This window comes from Rhinoraja longicauda, chromosome 29, assembly GCF_053455715.1.
Source record: "Rhinoraja longicauda isolate Sanriku21f chromosome 29, sRhiLon1.1, whole genome shotgun sequence".
NCBI lineage: Eukaryota > Metazoa > Chordata > Chondrichthyes > Rajiformes > Arhynchobatidae > Rhinoraja > Rhinoraja longicauda.
Genome location: NC_135981.1, coordinates 7,407,179 through 7,419,641, shown reverse-complemented (window position 1 = coordinate 7,419,641; position 12,463 = coordinate 7,407,179). Strand labels below are relative to the sequence as shown.

Sequence of the window (12,463 nt, the reverse complement as noted above, 5' to 3'; positions counted from 1 at the left end):
TGCAACCAGGAATCCACTTCTTAAAAGCGGTACTGAAAGCAATAATAATGTGTAATGGGGAAATAAATGGAAACTTGAAAGAGGAGAGATTTACGAGGTGCTGTGGACAAAGAGTGATCCAATGGACCCCACGACCAACCTGCCAGCACAGGGGCAGTGGGTCAAATGACTGCCTCCTGCGCTGTATAATTCTATACTTTCTATATGAATTAATAATTTCAAGAGTGTTTAATTGTCATATGTACTAGCAATGGAACACTTAACGAGCTGCAGTTCAACAGGCCCATTAACATTAGGCGTGGGTTTTCTCCGAGGTCTTCAGGTTCCTCACACACTCCAAAGCCATAGAGTTATGTAGGTAAATTGGCTTGGTAAATGTTAAAAAAATGTTCCTGGTATGTGTAGGATGGTATTAATATGTGGGGATCGCTGGTCGGCGCTGACCCGGTGGGCCGAAGGGCCTGTTTCCGCACTGTATCTCTAAACTAAACTAAACACAATAACACAAATAAATATACAACTAATAATACAATAAATTAATAATCAGTAATATTTTGTATTACGGAGTTACAATGACTCCAGGAGGGGGAGGGAAAGTTGGGTTTGAGTTGAGTTTATTGTCACGCGTACCGAGGTACTGTGAAAAGCTTTTGTTGTGTGCTGACCAGTCAGGGGAAAGACAATACATGATTACAATCAAACCATCCACAGTGTACAGATACATGATAAAGGGAATAACATGGATAATGTTTCGTGCAAGATAACGTCCAGTAAAGTCCGGCCAAAGATAATCTGAGGGTCTCCAATGAGGTAGATAGTAGCTCAGGACTGCTCTCTAGTTCTTGGTAGGATGGTTCAGTTGCCTGTGAAGTCAAATGATAATGGATTAAGAGAAATACAAAATGCTGGAGTAACTCAGCGAGACAGGCAGCATCTCTGGAGGAAAGGAATGGGTGACGTTTCGGGTCGAGATTCTTCTTCGGACTGATTGTTCAGGATGATCTTTCCTTCAAGAATAACTCTGGTAACTTGCTTTGAATCGGGAGGTTGTTTTTTTTTTAGTTATTCTGAAAACCAGGAGCATTGTTTGTCCACAGAACCTGGAAGCCAAAACACTCCAGGTAAAGTTCACCTTTAGCCTCAAAGAGAGGATTGATTAATGATGTCTTGGCTCTTGTTGGAGAAAGAAAAGGAATTTAAAAATTAACTCTTATGCCAAGGTAGACTAATTGAGAAAATAGATTTGCTCAAAGTGTGATTTTCTCTGGATGGTGAAATTAAAAAGGCTGATCTTCAGGGCCGGGCAGCTTTGGTGACAGTGTGCACCATTGACAACTGGCGCTAGAGGCTGCCTGGCTGATGTTTGCTGTGGGTAAAAATTCCACCCCCCCTTCTCCCCTCAGCCACAGTGCCGCGCTTTAGTCTGAAATTACAAGAGTCTACTCTAGAGCAAGCCAGGTTTTTAAAAGCTGATTCGCCTGACATTTGTTTTCCTTTGCGACTGTTTTGCTTGTTGGGACACATTGGCTCCGTGTGGAGATGCAGTCATCCTTCTTCGTGCGCCGTGGTCTCACTACGTGTCATCGGGCTGTTCTACTGTGGGTGCAACACAATGTCCTACCCCCCCCCCCCGCCCACCCACTCCCCTTACCCCCTCCCTCCCGCCCACCCACTCCCCTTACCCCCCTCCCTAACCCCCCCCCTCCATCCGACCCATCCCCCTCACACACTCCATCCTCCCCCTCCAACCAATCCCCCCCCACAGCCCCCTTCACCCCATCCCTCCCACTCCCCCTCTCCCCCTCCCTCCCAACCAACCCCCCCTTACCCCATCCCTCCCACTCTCCCCCTCCCTCCCTCCCTCCCTCCCCCCCACTCACACCCAACACTTCCTGCTCAAAGCACAACGATCTCTTGACTAACTGAAAAAACAGACTTCTTGCACTCACTCTCTCTCTCTCTCTGTCTCTGTCTCCCTCTCTCTCTCTCTCTCTCTCTCTGTGTCTCTCTCTGTGTCCCTCTGTCTGTCTCTCTCTGTCTCTCACTCTCTCTCTCTGTCTCTCCCTCCCTCCCTCCCTCCCTCTCTCTCTCTCTCTCCCTCCCTCCCTCTCTCCCTCTCCCTCCCTCCCTCTCTCTACAGGAGCCTGGGCGCCAGGACGAACCTGAAATCACTGGTTCTGTACGGCCCGGGCAACGACAGGTTAAATCCCCAAAGCGATCAGGAGAGCTGAACGAATCCACTCCACTCCCCCCCGCCCCGAAGCACCGAGCAGTATCTGTGGCGTTCCACAACGTTGTTGGCTCACTGTAATCCCTCTGCTAACACACACACTATGTGACGCCGGCCGGGCAGGCAGGAAATCACAGAAGCTGGCAAATCCCTAGCACCACTCGACAGGTGGGTGAAGCGACTGTGTGTGTTGTTGAGCTGGGAGGCAGCAGTCACAGCCTCCCTCCCTCCCTCCAGGACTGGCTGATGACATCGACAGAGTTCTCGTGTTACAATTTTGTTTTCCCTGTTCCCAAAGTTTACACGGTAACCTGCCTGCCCCTCCACAACACTCCGCTCTCTGTCCAATGGATCTGATACCAGCCACTGGGCGCTAGGATCCCAAACACAAGGTCGGTGCAAACTTTACCACTGCGTTTTATGGCTTCCTTCTTGAGAATATTCTGCCCACCTAAAGAAAGGTGTGTGTGTGTTGCAGGGGATGGTGGAGCTGGGGGGTTGTTGCAGGGGGTGGTAGAGAGGGGGGTGGAGGAGGATTGGGAGGGGGTGGGAGTGGAGACCAGGGTGGGAGTATTAGGGGGTCAGTGACGCTACCGAGAAAGGAGATGTAGATAACGTGTGTTTCCAGGCAGCATGTTTACTGACTGGCCGCGTTTCAAGTCTCGGAGAGCCGAGACTGTTCTGTTTTCGATCAGTCTGTCCGCCTGTGGGAATCGGAGCAGTGTCTGAAGGCTGCCTCTTGGCCCCGGTCTGTCAGAAAGCGAAGAGTTTTGCTGATATTTTTCCAGCTGCTGTGCCAAATACAAAATATAAAGGTTGGGGAGGGAGGGAGTAAGAGGAGAGAGAGTTGAAACGCCGTGGAGCTAACGAGGATCTCATCTCTTGAATTCCTAAATATCCAACATGCAAATTCAGATGAATGTTTATTGGGTATCCGGGCGGTGGGAAAAGTGGGGCAGAAAAGTTCAATGTGTCTTATATTTGATTGAATTGAGGTATGCATGATTAAGTTGAATTAAGGTTCGCTAGATTGCTTTGCCTGAGATGGTTTACTAATGGATCCCTTTTAATGTTGCTTTAAATTTGGCATTTGAGGGTCACTGCACTATTGGTTAATGAAACCCTTGTCCCACACATTTGGCCCCAGTCCTAGTGTATATAGATGTAATGGTATGTTTAAAAAAAAAGTGTAAATTAGAACCTGGGATTTGTTAAGACTCCATGCAGGGAAGAGATAGAAGAGAACAGTTTTCTTGTAATCAGTCCTGGTAAACATGGCAAGCTGATAGGCAGTTGAAAGACTTGCTGCTTAGTGTGAAAGTGGTTGCACACATATAATTCTGGAAGAAAACAGCGATAATCTAATTCCAGTACAAACACAATGTAGGCTGTGTTTTGATGATGTTCAGAATATATGTTTTGTCTTTACAAGGACTTGATTCACAGGCCTGTCCCTTAGATTGTTACTAACGGTGTTATATGAGGAAAAGTAAAGGGATATCTGTTGGATGTTCATGTTTTTGCTCTACAAGACATATTTATCTGGGAGCCATTGAACTAATGGTCAGCTCGGGTTGATTTTGCAACTCAGAAGATTGTGGAGTCTCACCAGAGGCGCAAATCGAAGCTTTCTCCAACCCAGAGGCAGAACTACAGTTTTGAAGGTCTAAAGTGAAGCCCTATATATGGTCCATAATGAGCATTAAATACTGTAACACCATTTTGAAGAAGAGAAAGGATGACATTGCCAGTGTCTAGAGCAATATTTATCCTTGGGTCAATATCACAAAGAACACTTTATCACTCTGGCTATTAGTGGGAGCCTGCAGTGTGCAACTAGGCTCTCACACTTCCTGCATGACAACAGTGGCAACACTTCAGAAGCCGTCTGGCTGACAACAACTTTGGGGTACCTTAAGCTTCTGAAATGTGCTTTCAAAGTGCAAGTCTCCCTTTTTCGCTCTTTAATGTATGTAAGGTATTGTGTAAACCATCTTTTTATGTTGAACCATTCTATAGCGATTCTGTCACATTGGTTATATTACATGAATCTGTTTGTTCAAACTGGTGCTCTCCCACAGACTGTATGATCTCATTGTTCTTTACATTGTTGGATAAGATCAAAGCCAGAAAAGTCATAAATGTGAACATTGGTCTGCTCGTTTAGCTCTTCTCAACTGGAGTGATAGAACCTAGTCCAAAAGGAAGAAAACTTGTTGGATGATTTAGCCCGATCAAACTCCCACGACCGTGGGCAAGGCCTGGGCCGGGCCTGAGCGTTTCTTTGTGAACAAACAGTCTGGTGATTAGTTCATTCAATGGGCTTGCAAATAAAGGGTTGTCCACTGGTCAGGTATCACAGAGGGAATATCACCTGTGAAACACAACAAACTTCAGGAACAAAAAGGTGAAGTCGGTGAGAAATAAAACAGTGGGGAAAATGCAAGTGAATATATGGTGGCGAGGCCAAAAAATGGCCAAACTCTGCACATATATTCTCAATGTTATTAATGGAGAAAATAGTTTAATTAAATTTATTTCATAATTCCTTTTTTATGTGGGCGTTTATATCTGTCATCTGTAGAGTTACCATAATTCAGTTTTTAAACTAAAATTAGTTATTAAAAGAAAGCACATTTTGGTTATGTACACGTCAACTCCGCTCATTTAAGTCATGAGAACATGGACGTGTGGTTGAAAAAGCTATGTCTTAGGAACCTCCAAGTGCAAAAGGGCACTGACAGAATTTAAACACACACAAATGTGCATTTCATTGCAAAGCAGCTTATTCACCTAGGACCGCTCAATCTGATAGGGCCAGGACCTGATGGTTTAGTGAGGACTGACTCAGACAGAATCATAGAAAATAGGTGCAGGAGTAGGCCATTCGGCCCTTCGAGCCAGCACCGCCATTTAATATGATCGTGGCTGATCATCCAGAATCAGTACCCTATTCCTGCTTTCTCCCCTTATCCCTTGATTCCGTTAGCCCTAAGAGCTATATCTAACTCTCTTGAATATATCCAGACGAATTGCTGTCAAGTCCCACCCATGAGCTAAATTATCAATAGTGCATTTTTTTTGTGGTGGAGTTGCTAAAATTCTTGTTACCAAGGATTATCTAATCCCGAAAGAAGGGTTCAGACCCAAAATGTCGCCTATTCTTTTTGTCCAGAGATGCTGCCTGACCCGCTGAGTTACCCCAGCATTTGGTATCGATCGTATAATCCCAGTCTCCGAACACTGGTTATGCAACCTTCAAAACGACCCAAGGAAATGCTGCTTACAATTCTTAACTCTGCGGATAGCTATAAATTGGGCTGTAATTGAAATGTGTTTGTTGATAAATTACCCCTTGATTGCAGTGCCTTACATTGCCCAGAAACCAGGTTCTTCCAATCTCTTCTGCAAGGAACTGCAGATGCTGGTTTACAAAAAAAGCAAAGTGCTGGAGTAACTCAGTGGGTCAGGCAGCATCTCTGGAGAACTCTTGCTCTCTCTTCTGTTGCAGCTAAATTAACCTTCGTGATCCAAGCCAGTTACAAATTGGGGGACTGCACCAACGTCAGTCCTGGTACATTACATATCCGGCACCACAGAACCATTAACCCAGACTAATTTGTAGCCCTGCTACAGTTGGCCATCTGCAAAAACTGAAATCTAAAGTAGCTTATTGTGGTATTTATTCTAGTTTCTGTTCTTAATCAGTTCTTGTATTTTTGGAATTGTGTTTTGTAGCATTTTAGTCATGTTCTAATGTCAACATACAGTTCAGCCTTACTTTTTGAGCCATTATTTGAGTCAGGATGTATGTTTAAGTCCAAGAAAACTACAAGCCAGCCAGCCACCTTCTGTCAATCCTAGGGCCTAATTTGTGCACTCCCTGTAAAAATGGGATGTGAGGCCTTTGTTTGAAATGTTCCGTGGCCAACAAGTCTTGTCAGAGTTCCAAGTTTAGTTTTTCTACTTCTCTCAGTTTCTCTCCCATGTCTGATAAGGCTGCTTCCTTGTTTCCTGAAGAAGTGCTGGAGCATGAATCCTATGCTTTAAGCAGAATGTTGACAGAATATTCTATTAAACTCGGATTACTGAGTGCCAGCTTTTTTTAAAAGAACAAACATCAGTTCACTCGAGTTCAGCAGGCAACTTTGTAGTTGGTTATGAGTGATTTTCTTGTTTTTTTTTAAAAGAGGAAAGCTCAACTTTGATATGTTTGGGTAATTTATGATTTATTTTAGAAGAAGGGGCAAACTTTTAAAAAATATTACTGGGGTCCACATCTGGAAGTGATTTTCTACATTCCAAAAGGATTACCACATGCTCTGTGATGAATTGGATTTGACCGATTCTTTGGGCTGACAGGTTTGAATAATGTTAAGAGAGAAAAGTATTTACTGTTTTTAATGGCTTTGAACTGTACTCGGAGATCCAAGCCAGAGTGAATTTATCACTGCTGTTGGTACATTTATAATTCACATCGAACTTCATTCGTGCCTCAGACAATGCAGTGCATGTTTCCCATTCAAACAGGGCAGATTTTAGTGGAAGTTGTTAACCCCTTAATGCCAAAGATTGCTTGTAATGCCCAAATCTTGTACATTTTCTGCTTCTCGGCCTTTTTTGTTTGTTAAAAGAAGACGATGTATATTTTTAGTTTTATTGTTCAGCGGGAGAGATCGTTCAATTAGGCTGAATGACGAATGAATCGCAAGGAACATGAGAAAAATACATTTTACCCATTGTGTCGTTAGAGTGCGGAATTTGTCGTCTGGGAAGTGGTGGAGGCAGATTCAGTTGTTCTGTTGAAAAATAATCTGGACATGTGCCAGAAAGGAAAGAACTTGCAGGGTTATGGGAAGAGAGCAAGGGAGTAGGCTTAGTTGGATTTGGTATGGATTAGATAGTCCAAATTGGAGCCTGTGCAGGAAGGAACTGCAGATGCTGGTTTAAACCGAAGATAGGCACAAAAACCAGGAGTAACTCAGCGGGACAGGCAGCATCTCTGGAGGGAAGGAATGGATGCCGTTTCTTCAGACTGAAGATGTTTCTCGACCCGAAACATCACCCATTCCTTCTCTGCAGAGTTGCTCCAGCTTTTTGTGTCTATCTCCAAATTGGAGCCTCCTAGGCTGGAACCATTCTGATTCTGAGATCAGTATGTTGTTACGATCAATGATGGAATAGTTGGCTGTGAAATTGCCTTGCTACCTGCAGCACCGCAGTCCTTAGTGCCATCGTTGGTGCTCTAGTAGAGGACTGGAGCTGACTCTCAGACAGACCATAGGAGAGGTGGAGGCGTGTATGCGGGTCTGACGTTCAAGAGTGAAGAATGTTTCATTGCCATATGTACCGAAAAATGGAACATTTGTTATTACAACAACAGCATAACCGGTCTGTGTAAAATAATAAAGAAAAAAAATCACTAAATTTAAAAAATAATAATATTATAGCAATGACAGGCTGAAATGCAACCAAGACAGTTCATAGTTTAGTTGGTATTTGTGGTAGTCGGGAAGAAGCTAACCAGGGCAGGACCAGCAGGGTGAATGGCAGGGCTCTGGTGAGTGTTGTAGAGCAGAAGGATTAGGAATGCAGGTGCATTGAAAGTGGCGTCACAGATAATGAGGGTGGTCAAGAAGGCTTTTGGCACATTGGCCTTCATCAGTCAGAGTATTGAATACAGAAGTTGGGACTTTACGTGACATCTGGACAAGACATTGGTGAGGCCACATTTTTATTGTGTTCAGTCTTGGTCACCCAGTGAAAGGAAAGATGGAAAGGGTGCAGAGAAGATTTACAAGGATGTTGTGAGAACGAGAACCTGAGCTACAGGGAGAGATTGAGCAGGCTAGGACTTTATTCCCTGGAGCACAGGGGGGTGAGGGGTGATCTTACAGGGGTGTATAAGATCATGAGAATAGATAGCTTCTTTTACCCAGAGTAGGGGAATCAAGAAACAGAGATCATTGGTTTAAGGCGAGGGTGGGGGGGGGGATGATTTAATAGGAACCTGAGGGACAATGGTTTTTACACAATGGGTGGGAGGTATATGGAATGCGCTGCAAGAGGAGGTAGTTGAGGCAGGTACTATCACAACATTTAAAAAACATTTGGGCCGGTACATTGATAGGATAGGTTTGGAAGGATATGGGCCAAATACAGGCAGCTGGGACTAGTGAAGATTGGGCATGTTAATTGGTGTGAGCAAGTTGGGCTGAAGGGCCTGTTTCCACGCTGTATGACTCTAAGACTCTATGAACTGTTCCTGAACCTGGGAAGTAACAGTTTTCAGACTCCAATAACTTCTTCCTGATGGCAGGAGTGGCCAGGGTGGTGTGGGTTCCTGATGATGCTGGCTGCCGTTTTGAGGCTGTGCTTCCGATAGATCCCTTCAATGGTGGGGAAGGCAGTACCTCTAGTTTCCCTCTCCCCTGACTCTCCATCTGAAGAAAGGTCTCGACCCGAAATGTCACTTATTCCTTCTCTGCAGAGATGCTGCCTGACCCGCTGAGCTACTCCAGCATTTTATATCTATCTTAGGTCAGTACCTGTAATGATGGATTGGCAGTGAGCACCATCCTTTGCAATCTCCGTCGTTCATTGGGCGTTTCATTTGCTGAACCAGGGCATGATGTAAACAGTTAACGTGCTCTCTAACATACACCTGTAGAAATTCAAGAGAGTATTTGTCGACCTACCTAATCTCCTCCTCATATTGCCTTGCACTCAGCATGGTGAGTGGTGAACACCCAATAGGCTTTCCTGGGAGCGACTTCTAGAGATGCTTCTCTTGCTTTGGGGAAAGGGACCAAGGACATCGTGGAAGATTTTATAGCGGGTATGCAAATACTTAGTAAACTGACTATTACTGACGATCCCCTCCTCCCAACCCTCACAAAAGAAAGGTATGCCTGGAAATATTTTTTTCTTTCATATCCAAGTTAGGGAAAAGAATGAAGTCTGAAGAATATATATATATTACATGATTCCACTAGTGTGGCATGGATTGTTTGTTTTTGTATTTTCCCAAGGTGGATATTTTTCACTCGTATAGGTTTGCCAAGTGTACGTGAAAATGAGCTATAGCACTAATTGAGCTTAAAATTTCTGCTGAGAGCCAAAAATTAATTTCAGCTTGCCCGTCGATGTGCTGCCTGCGGCAAATGGTTTACTCGCTGTGTGGCAAAGGAATAGAGTGTGTGTTTGTGTACGTACGTGTTTATATATGCGTATGTATACATGCGTGCGTGTGCATATATATACACAAAAATGTACACGTGTATATATACACACATACATGCTCACATGCATATATACATTCGCACATATATAAATACACACACACACACACATAAATACATATATTTAAACTATATATATATATATATATATATATATATTGTGTGTGTATAGATATATATGTAAATATATAAAAAAGCTATGGTGAAGATAGACACAAAATGCTGGAGTAACTCAGTGGGATAGGCAGCATCTCTGGAGAAAAGGAATGGGTGAAATGTTGGGTCGAGACCCTTCTTCAGACTATGGTGTGTCTGTTGAAAAAAGTTTAAGTAGGATTGATTCACTGAATTGCTACCTGTTAATTTACCGATGGATGAAATCTTTGGATGTTTGAAATTAAGGAATAACACATCGCATGCCTTTAGACTACTTTATTTTAACAGTGGTAATTATTGATTTGTCAATTGCTCCTTAGTATATGCTCAGCACCAGTCAAAGTGGTAGTGGGTGTTGTGTATGTTCATAGCAGCCAGAAGATCTGCCTTGCGGGAATATGTTAAAGTAGATTTTACAGATTTAATTGGTATCAAAAAAGTCAACGTTAAAAGAAATGACATTCCAAGTCCAATTTCTGCCCAATATTTATTGCTTTACAATTGCTGTTAATGGAACAACTTTTTGCTTAGAATCATAGAAACTAACTGCACAGGAATGGGCCCACCTCATCCATGCCTATCTGTGCTAAGGCCATTCGCCTGCATTAGGCCCATATCCCACCACTCCTTTCCTATCTAAGGACCTGTCCAAATTTCTCTTAAACGTTGTAATAATATCTGTCTCCGCCACCTCCTCTGGCAGCTTGTTCCAGATAACCATAAGACTCTGCAGAAAACTTCACCCCTCAGATCGCCTTTAAATATTTCCTCTTTCACCTTAAACCCTTGTTTCCCCCAGTTTGAGATTCTCCTGCTCAGTGAGAATAGGTTCCAGTGAGAATATCCCATTTCGCTTTAAGACTACAACCCTTCTACCCAGGCAGCCTCCTGGTGAATCTTTACAGCACTCTCGCTGTTGCTACCACATCCGTCATGTGGGCAGAACAACAATTTTCCCCTGGGGATGAATAAAGATTTATCGTATTGTATGTAGTGTAGCTACCGGAACTGTGCATAGCGCGCCAAGCATGGTCCAGCTAATGTTTTAGTACAACTGCAACATGACGTCCCAACTGCTATACTCAATGCCTTGACCCGTGAAGGCAAACACATTACACTATTTACGTGACTCACTGCTTTCAACGAGTTGTGGACAGGCATCCCTCTACATCGTTGCTACAAAGGTCACTGCCATTTACTGTAAATGTCCGACCAGAAATCGACTTTCCAAAATGTATTACTTTACACTTGTCTGGATTGAATTCCACCTGCCGGTGCCAGTTTACCAGCTGATCTATGTACCACAGTAGCCTGAGACAACCCCAGTAGTGCTTTGGATGGGCTGGAATTTATAATGAGTGGAGAATGAATTACACTAGAGGACAACCACATTTTAGAAGATAAATGATCCAATACTTTAATTGCCTTGTCTTCATTAAGCAGATGATTGAAAATGTTTAAGCTGCCCCGTGCAATCATACACCTCAATCCCAACAATCAAGTTTGAATCCTTGCAGAGAAGTAGGCAAACTCAAAGCCAATGATGGGACATTATTCTTTCCTTTCCTATCTGCTGGAAAAGAATGGTTAGGTCTTCAAATATCAAAGAGATTCAGCTGCAAATGGACAAAGGTTTGCTGTACATTGTCTTGTGGGTGCTCTTTCTGATGGAGGTGAAATAGTTCAGGAAATTCTGTTTAAAATTAAGTAAATTCCAGGCTCATCCTGAGATAGTGGCTCGGAGGAAGGAATGTCTGGGTAATTGAATGCAAATCACATTGAGTTGGACAGTGAAGGAAAAGGGTTGCAGCATATTGGTGTGTTTGACTTTGTCAAGATAAGACTAAGTCCAGACCCTGCTTTTGTTTGAACTAAATGTTTAGGAAGGAACTGCAGATGCTGGTTTACACCGAAGGTCGACACAAAATGCTGGAGTAACTCATCGGGTCAGGCAGCGTCTGTTGAGAAAAGGAATAGGTGACTTTTCGGGTCAGTCTGAAGAAGGGTCTCAACCTGAAATGTCACCTACTCCTTTTCTCCAGAGATGCTGCCTGAGTTATTCCAGCATTTGTGTCTGTCTTTTTGTTTGAACTAATGAGGGCAAAGCTAAGCTAACTCTACTTTCAAGCAAAATGCAAAAAAAAATGGAAGCCGACCAAATATTTTAATAATGCTGACCTCAAGTCTTCTCTTGGAGGATTCACAAGGACTTATCTTTCAACATCTTAATCCAGGAAATAGGCAAATTCTGGGCTGAACAGAGGGATCCTTGGAAAGGCTTTCTAACCATTATATTGAATAAGTAAAATAAACTTGCCTCTGGGACATATTAGGGCTATTATTTACCTAATAGTCTCAACACATTGATTTTCTCTTGCTTTGTTGTTTTAGAATATACAAAAGTCTTGGTATATTAATCTGTGCACAATTAGTTGAGGTACCAGCCTTTGAGGTTGTAACATAATATACTCACAGGGATGTGGAAGTAGTAAATTTGCTTTTAGTGCCACGTATGATTAAATCTTGCTGTTGAAAATTAATTTTAGTTTGCATATGTGTTTGAATAGATATTGTGCAATATACTACTTCAGTTGAGTTATACGGCAATAATAATGTGTAGGGAGGAGCTGCAGATGCTGGTTTAAACCGAAGATAGACACAAAACACAAGGCAGTAATAATGCCCATCCTTGGATTTTTAAAGGGAGCAGATGGGTCAATGGGTGGCTGAAAAGAAATATGGATGCTTTCCTTTATTTGTCACAGCATAGAACGTAAGGGCAGGGGCATAATGCTAGAACTGTATGTAATTCTCAGACACAGCTTGAGCGCTGTGA

At 43.2% G+C, this 12,463-nt stretch overlaps 1 protein-coding gene across 7 annotated transcripts in view; it reads left to right on the top strand.

Annotated features, from left to right (window-relative positions):
• The window catches only part of raraa (retinoic acid receptor, alpha a), a 524,616-nt gene that overhangs the window by 224,744 nt on the left and 287,409 nt on the right, over positions 1-12,463 (top strand). Inside the window, exon 1 of one of the 7 annotated variants that reach the window (XM_078424856.1) lies at positions 2,215-2,622. The exons of the other annotated variants lie outside the window; for them this stretch is intronic. The gene's annotated coding sequence lies outside the window, so the exon portion shown is untranslated. Of the gene's footprint in view, positions 1-2,214; positions 2,623-12,463 lie in introns of those variants that run through there. 7 annotated transcript variants of the gene reach the window in all.